The sequence below is a fragment of the Chenopodium quinoa genome, unplaced genomic scaffold, assembly GCF_001683475.1.
Source record: "Chenopodium quinoa cultivar QQ74 unplaced genomic scaffold, ASM168347v1, whole genome shotgun sequence".
Lineage (NCBI taxonomy): Eukaryota > Viridiplantae > Streptophyta > Magnoliopsida > Caryophyllales > Amaranthaceae > Chenopodium > Chenopodium quinoa.
In genome coordinates this window covers 5,923,567-5,931,879 of record NW_018745650.1, presented here as the reverse complement: position 1 = coordinate 5,931,879, position 8,313 = coordinate 5,923,567, and the positions used below count along the sequence as shown (strand labels likewise).

At 31.7% G+C, this 8,313-nt stretch overlaps 1 long non-coding RNA gene across 1 annotated transcript; it reads right to left on the bottom strand.

The window, feature by feature from the left end:
* Positions 1–1,648: 1,648 nt before the first annotated feature.
* Positions 1,649–3,662, bottom strand: LOC110716918. Its single transcript, XR_002510624.1, has 2 exons — positions 2,069–3,662; positions 1,649–1,982 (listed from the first exon to the last, which is right to left on the bottom strand). It is a non-coding gene; the product is annotated as an uncharacterized LOC110716918 (long non-coding RNA).
* Positions 3,663–8,313: the final 4,651 nt, after the last annotated feature.

Below are 8,313 nucleotides of genomic sequence, written 5' to 3'. Positions count from 1 at the left end.
CTGCATGAGCTAGCTTTTGACAACACCAATTTTGATCCAATTACCTTTATTATGCAATTCTATCCACAGCTACTAAGTGCTTAGGTACTGCATGGTTGTGAAAACAATCATACAACTAGACCAAGTATTACTTGGTGTGAATGGAGATTTAATGACACTTCACATTTACCCTCTATATAACTCATGCATTGAATGGAGTTAAAAAAAATGAGTGTATGAATCCGTAATATGGCCTAATTATGCTTAATAGTTTATTTCTTTCACCACATTAAAACACATTATACTACGAAGTAGTTAGTACTCCGTAATATAAAGATATTATATGTTGCTCAAAGTGAATTTAAGAAAATAAGGATGAGTTGGGATGGATTGACAAGTTATGTAACACCTGCCTGTGCTCTATACTGGTGGCTGCAAATCTAGTGCAAAAGCTGCCTTAAGTTTAAGAACAAGAACTAAACCATTAAACACATTTTCTAAGGCATTGAATTTAGAAAATACATCACTTTATAATTTGACAAGGTGATAACTGATAAGACAAAGGCAGTTGGTTTGCTGCCTAAGGTGCTGCTCTTGGGTGTGGATCATGCATGGCAGGCCTTGCACCACAGCTAATGAACTCATTCTAGTACGGTAGGGCATGATCAAGGCGATTGCTTTCAACTTTTGGAGTTCCTCGATTGGTGTCTTGCAGAGAATAGGGCGACAATAGCCAAGGGTGACAACTGTGGAGGCAGCAAGAATGTCACTAATGCTGCTGGAAATGCCTGTGGCAGTTGCAGTTCATTTGGGCAACATATTGCAGGGATTGATCGCATTAGGCCGGGTTCCACAACTATTGAATATGCAATGGCAACAATAGTTGGGTATGCTATAGCCATCAATAAACAATGAGGCTACTAGAAAAGTTAATGGTACTTGTAGCTCCAATAAGTTTACTCAATTGATTATCGACACTGGTAGTTCAAATCATATGGCCGGAAACATTAATCTATTCAAACATGTGTATAGTGTTCCCCCCCTCCAGTTTGTTTGCCCAATGATAATCAAACAATGACAACTAAAGACTCCAATTTGTGCTGGGTGATGGCTTAATTTTGAGGGATGTCTTAATATGTTCATTACTTAAATGTTATTCTTTTTTTGTTTTTATGCATATGAAAATTGGAAAGTTTATCAAAATAAAATCATATTTCTCCCATAGTTACTGGCATCGTAGTTAATGGCATGTTTATGCTTAGTCATTATTATGATTCAAGAGACACCCGGTAATTTCATTGCAAGTTACACCCTCGAAGAGGCACTTCTACGGGAGCTGCTTACATGAATGCACTTGACTAATATGAAGCATTCTATTACCTCAATAGGTTCATAGAAATCATTCACGACTTTCTTATAGCTACCACAATTACAGGGTTAGTAACCTGTTTATATTGTAGCTGATCTCAGAAGATTTGCAGAAAGAGTGATCTGATCAACTGTTGTGCAGAAATCAAGAAGCGTAACTCTGCTAAATATTTTACACTAAATATAGGGTCGATAGGGATTAAATTATAGACGTATCAAGAAGTTGAATCGTTCACAAAAGACTAGCAGTACATGCAGTATAACAGCTTAGTAAAATTTTATACTGCATGTTTCAGAATAATCAAATCAATTGTATAATTTCCTATAATTAATTAGAGAAACTTGAGTAATTTAATACCTACAGGAAAAGGTAGAGATCAGAAAATAAGCTAGCCTGTAATTAGCAATTTAGCATTGCCCAGCTTTTTAGGAAGAGTTAAGAGTTTGAAAAGCTTAAAATTGTACAACTACAGGCCTCAAACTACCACAAGAAGACCAATATGACAAATGCAGGATAGGATTGAAAGTGCATCACCAGACGGACAGGTTAAACATCACTTTGTGATCTGATTTTCTTTTCGTTTGTTTTGTACTTGATACATCTCCGATTGCATCCATATTGTTATTATATTCTCCTATAATAAGCATATAAATTAAACAAACTTAGATGGCATATATATAGGATTCTAATTAAAAGCATATGCAACAAATCATAACTTACATGTAAATTAAATGAAAGTGGCAAAGCTGACATGCATAAATTTTAACTGTGATCTTGGCCACGGCCTACAAATCTGTTTGGTCGATCATGTCAAAGTCTGACCTTGAGTTCCTTTGTGCAACACCAAGCTCTCTGCATGATTATATAAAGTTATATTATTACGAACTAAGCATCTCAAAGTTTCAATTTGATGATAAGAAAAAAAAAACTTGTAATAAAGCAATTTTTGACGGTGGTTTATGATAAATGAGTATAGAAGATCTTTGAACAACGACCATTCATCCAAGACCTCAGTGTAGACAATTCCCCACAATTTGCATCTCTTGAAAGCCATGGCCTCCACGACGACGGCTCTTGTCTATTATCCTTATCCAAAACCCATATGGAAGACAAACGGAAAACAGCTATTGACTCGCCAAGAACGAAAATACATCCATACACTACTACTCCTTGTGTCAGTGAAATCCGGAAACTCCACACAGCTAAAGTCCTCAGAATCAAAATCAAAGGACCAAGCCCCTCGAGAGAAAACACGACCAGATAGAGGTGGCATCGAGGGGACATTATTCTTCCGTTTTATTTCTCAACTCCAACTATGATTTTGAAATGAATATGCTGCAATCAACACATCCCACCTACCTCCATCACGACTACAATCATTTGTAATGGCAGCCACCTTATAATTGTTGTCGCCGCCAGAAGAAGGATACCCCAGCACGTACCTCATCCGATACTCGTGCTCAGAACTCTAAGGACACGACGGTAGTATAAAGGACTTTCGAATCGAAGGGTTCCACAATCTCAACAAAACCCTGCTGCCAGATAGCTGCGTAGATGTCGACATCAGCCCATTACAGGTAAAACTTGGTTAAACTAGATAAATACAAGATAAATAATATACAATATTATTAACATAAATGTATCAGTGCTTCGAACAGTAACTATAAATTCATCGCGTCCTTTAACGCTTCTCATGACTAGTACATCAGTGCTTATACGATTGTTTGTGTTGAGGGTGAAATCTTCGGAATCGGTTAGACAACACCAGAGTTTACAAACACACCTGAATCTTAGTAGGCTTTTCACCGGTAGCCTTGCTAGTATGTCCCTTAGTATATCTGTTGGTATGTGAATTTCTTGGTCATTCAACATTCTCATCTTCTTGCTCAAGCGCAGCTTAGGCTTTTAAATTGTAATTATTTATTTATAATACACTTTACATAACTAGGAAGACTCCTAAACCTACCAAACTTATACTTGTATAATTTACATAAACCTACCAAGATTAAATTAGTATCCTAACCCTAGCGGTTTAGGTAAATTATACAAATATAAGTTTGGTAGGTTTAGGAGTCTTCCTAGTTATGTAAAGTGTATTATAAATAATTAAAAAAAAAAGGTCTCAAATCAAATCTAAAATGTGTATGATAAAAGATAATGTTGGAAATTATAAATCAATTATATGGCTGGACACACCGCCAGCTAACACATGAGTAACCCCTGACCAAGTAACTTAGTCCTGACTGACCAAATAACCCCTGGCCAACTGAGTGAGTAACAACCTCTGACTGACCGAGTAACTCCTAGCCAAGTAACCCCGATCATTTTAAAAAATAAAAAATGTGGTTGACCACACCGTGTGGCCAGCCATATATAAAACTTTGTGATTATTCAAAATCTAATCACTTGAGTTGTTATCTTATATTCTTATCTAAATTCAAGCTAGGGGATCTTACTAAAAATGCAAATTATAAACAGAGTGTCAACAAAATTAGACTATTAATTTTAAAAAAAAAAAAAAAAAATAGGTCAACCTAGTTGTTGACCTTTATGGTTTCGATGAACAAACTGTCAAACTCGACTAATGAATTGGTAAATGAAAGGTTCACGCAACAAGGATCGTTCCAAAATAGGAACACTAAATCAAGATTGCGAAGTAGCATTCACACAAGTACAACGTGCAAACCTATATTCTAGATTATGTGTAAGTACTTAAAATATAAGTTGGCTTTTGGAACTCAGTAAGGCACGTTATCATAAAGGTTAAAATAAATAACGTTCATTTGGAATATAAAACTGGTTTTGAAGGAATGTGATAAATAATGTTTTTATAATTTATTTATTAAATTATCTTTTTAAACAAAAATATCTTTTTGAATAAATCAAACCCACCGGTCTTTATCATAAACTTCATTCGGTTTTCATGGCTAAAATATAGGAGTTTTTGTTGAGGTAGTTGTGGATTGGTGAGCAAGCAAAGGAAGACACCCATGTCCTCCACTTATCACTTACTCTCTACTACTTGAAGACATGTGTACGTGGGAGTTATGGGAGGTGTCTAGTGACTTTGTTTTCTCTATGAATACATGCAATCTATCTCAGCAAGAACAACACTTCTTTAGCATTATTATTCCAATAAGCATATTATCTAATAGCGTGATAAAGTTCCTAAAATACTTCTTAGACCACTATCAACGGTGAGGAGAAAAAAACCCTCTCAATCTCTCTCTACCCACTTTCTCACTCTTCCCATCCAATTTCTCTCATGAGAGGTTTTTTTCACTACACCAATGCTCAAAAATAAAAAAAAAAATTGTTCATCACTTTATCCTCCACTATTTACTATACCCCACCATAATACACATCACCTTTTTTATTTTCTCTTTTTTTTAATAATGTTTATACTATATGTAGTACTACTATTTAACTTTCTCCTGGGTCCCACAATAATACTATTCATCTTGATTTGCTCTCAACTCTTGTGCATTTTTCATTTCCTTCAACCGTGAGAGCTTTTCCACTCATTGGTGTAGTGTTCGGTTTTTTTTTTTTACATCATAACTTTCACTCGTGAGGGGCTTTTCACTCACTGCTGGGAGTGCTCTTATAGTCTCTCGTACGTTAGGTCTTGTATTACTTACTGTAATTGTAATTTGTGAGGTAAAGGAAGTTTCAAAGTTGAAACTTCTGAGAGAATTGGGAACAAGTTTCGTTCTTGTGGAACTTAGTTCGGGTTGATTATTTACTTGGTAAAAGAGTTTGATTTACATAGTGGAAATTCCAAAAACCCCATATCATTTCTCTCTATTATTTTACATTGTTTTAATTCTGCAAAAAGTTTACTACTTCACCTATACTACAATTCACCCCCCCCTCTTGTAGTAGCTATCTAGAACTTCACTAGTTAAACATCCCTGTAGACATGAAAATACTCAACTTTCATAATGAAAGACGATTTTCAAAGGAATTTTCCGAAAAATTATTATATACATTCCGGTGCACGGTGTACCCATGAATATTTTCTTCTCATTTTAATAATTCTTATTCATTTAATCATCAAATAAAGAGTAAAAACTAATCTTAGGTTAGTTGGGTGCACGATATACCCAAGTGTATATAACAATTTTTAAGATTTTCTAGCATAGTTATATGAGTAACCTTGCATTTGATCCACACTTTCCGAAATAAAAGACGGCTACAGGACTCTCCCAGTCTCCCAACACAAAAATAAGAATAACCGACCATTTGATCCACCTTCGCCTTGTAACACAATATGAAGTTATTTGTGGTCTCTATAGTCTTGAACTGCGTGCTGTTAAAATTCTTCAACATCTTGAAAAGTCTCTTTCAAAAAGAAAAAAAAAAAATCTTGATGAGTCCTAATATCTGTCATTAGACCGCCATAAACAGTTGATATATACATGGACACTTCACTAGTTCACTTAACCGCCGTGTCCACCGACACTTCTTAGACACACAACAATACGTTTTGAACCGTGTCCTACTATGATATATGGGTTATGCTATGTGACATGCCACCTTATCCTTTGCAACTTTTTTTTTAGTGATAAAATAAGTAAAATAAGATAAATAAGGTAGTAGTTAAATAATGTGGATGCCTTCATATATAGCCCATTGTTGTTTGTGATCTAAATAGTACTCCATATTATGATACTAGATTTAAATCCGTGCGATGTACGGGTTTTATTTATAATTAAACTTAACATTTAATGTTTATCGAAATAACAAAATATTAATACATAATATTAGTTAATTTATTTATTTTTTATTTTTTTTATTATTTTTTTAATCTTATACAATTAAGGTTCACACATATACAAACAAATTTTAAATCTTCTAGGCTTCCATCATTCATTGTAAATTAATCGTTGATCATGCCAGTTAATAAGTTGCGTAATTAAACCCGCCCCTTGAATTGCAAAATTAACACTTATGAGCTATGACTGACTTCTTAATTATGATCACTGTTCATCGCATTCAAGAATTTCATGGTGCAAATTCTAAAATATGCTTCTTTGCATGCAAAAGTTTTCTGTTTATTTGTGTGCAACATATAGGATTGAAAAAAATAGTGGATTTAAAGTGGTGATAAAGTTAATTAGATAATCTTTTAACCAAATAAATGATAAATGATGAACATTTTTTTTTTGCTTGCTGGAAAAAGAGAAATGATATATTTTTAGTTTCAATAATTTTTTCTTATCTTTTGTAGTATTTTTTTTTAAAAAAATATTTTATTATAATCACTTCTCATATTTCATTATTTTTTTTATCTAATCCAAATTTTTTTTTTCAAAAATCAATTCAACGTGAATTTCATTTTTTAAGATTAATAGTATTTTTTTATATATACAAAATAAAATAAAATTGTTTCTTTTCTCTTAAATAAAATTTCCAATTTTAAAAGATTATATTATTTTTATAATAAATTTAAATCTTTAATTTTAATCCTACGTGGTGCTTTAAAATAATAATCCTACGTGACATAATCCTACACTTAAGGCTCTAAAAAAAAACTAATCCTATATGGCGCTCTAATAATTTTTAAAAACTTAAAATCCTAGCTCTCTAAAATCTTGGGAAAAAAACTCTCGTTTATATATATACTAGTTTTGTGTCCGGGCAATGCCCGAATTATCCTAAACTTTTTAGCTTAAATGTTAAATACGATCATACAACCCTTTCTGATAATGTAAAATATTTAGACGTACGATATCATATCGCTTATTTATATAATAGTGTATTTTTTGTAGTTTTATTTGTAAATAGATATCTATGTTATTATTAACTTGATAATTTTTATTGCACTTTAATTATTTCTAATGAATTGAAAGTATTTTTACCAAACTAAAATTATTTTTTCTGATTAAAACTTATTTTATTACTAATTTTCTATTTTAAAAAATATATTATAAATGGATCTCATTTTATAGAACTTTTTAAAACGAACTTTATAATGGAAATAGTACTGAGTTATAAGATATTTATTAAAAATTATAATTAATTTTGTATATATGAGATATTAGAAGTACATCGATAATAAAACGCTATACAACATTTTTATCTTAAAAAAATCTATCCAAAATTCGCTTACTTAGCATCCTATGTGTCACAATAATTCCTATTTACCATCTACATGGCTTGACACTTGGCGAAAAATTGGAATGCCAAGTGTCGATGTCTCGTGGCCTGGCTGCGAAACCGGCTTTATATATTAGCGATATGATCGATATACTAGTTTTGTGCCCGGGCAATGCCCAGATGGTTGATAAAATTTTAAGATAACATTTTTACTTGAATGTTAAACACGGTCAAATAATTCGTTCTAATGTAGGATATTTAAACATACGATATCATATGGCTTATATATACATATATATATATATATATATATATATATATATATATATATATATATATATATATATATATATATATATATATATATATATATATATATATATATATATATATATATATATATATATATTATATATATATTATATATATATATATATATATATATATATAGTATACTTTTTGTAGTTTTGTTTATAAATAGATATATATGTTATTATTGACTTGAATTATTTTATTGAACTTAAATTATTTTCACTAAACTGAAAGTTTTTTTAACCAAACTAAAATTATTTTTACTAATTAAGACTTATTTTTACTGATTCTCTAATATTTTTTCTAAATAAATTAAATAACAAAGCATTTGGTATGCGGTTAGCCAAACCATCTAGTCGGACAAATTAACCTCTAACACTGACTAAGTAACTCCTATCTATAACACTGATTGAGTAACCACTATAACACTGACCAAGTAACCCCTATAGCACTAACGAAGTAACTCTTGTAATAGTTGGTGACATGGTTTGACCAACTACGTATAAAAGTTTGTGATTAAATATATAATAAATGAATCTTATTTTAAAGAA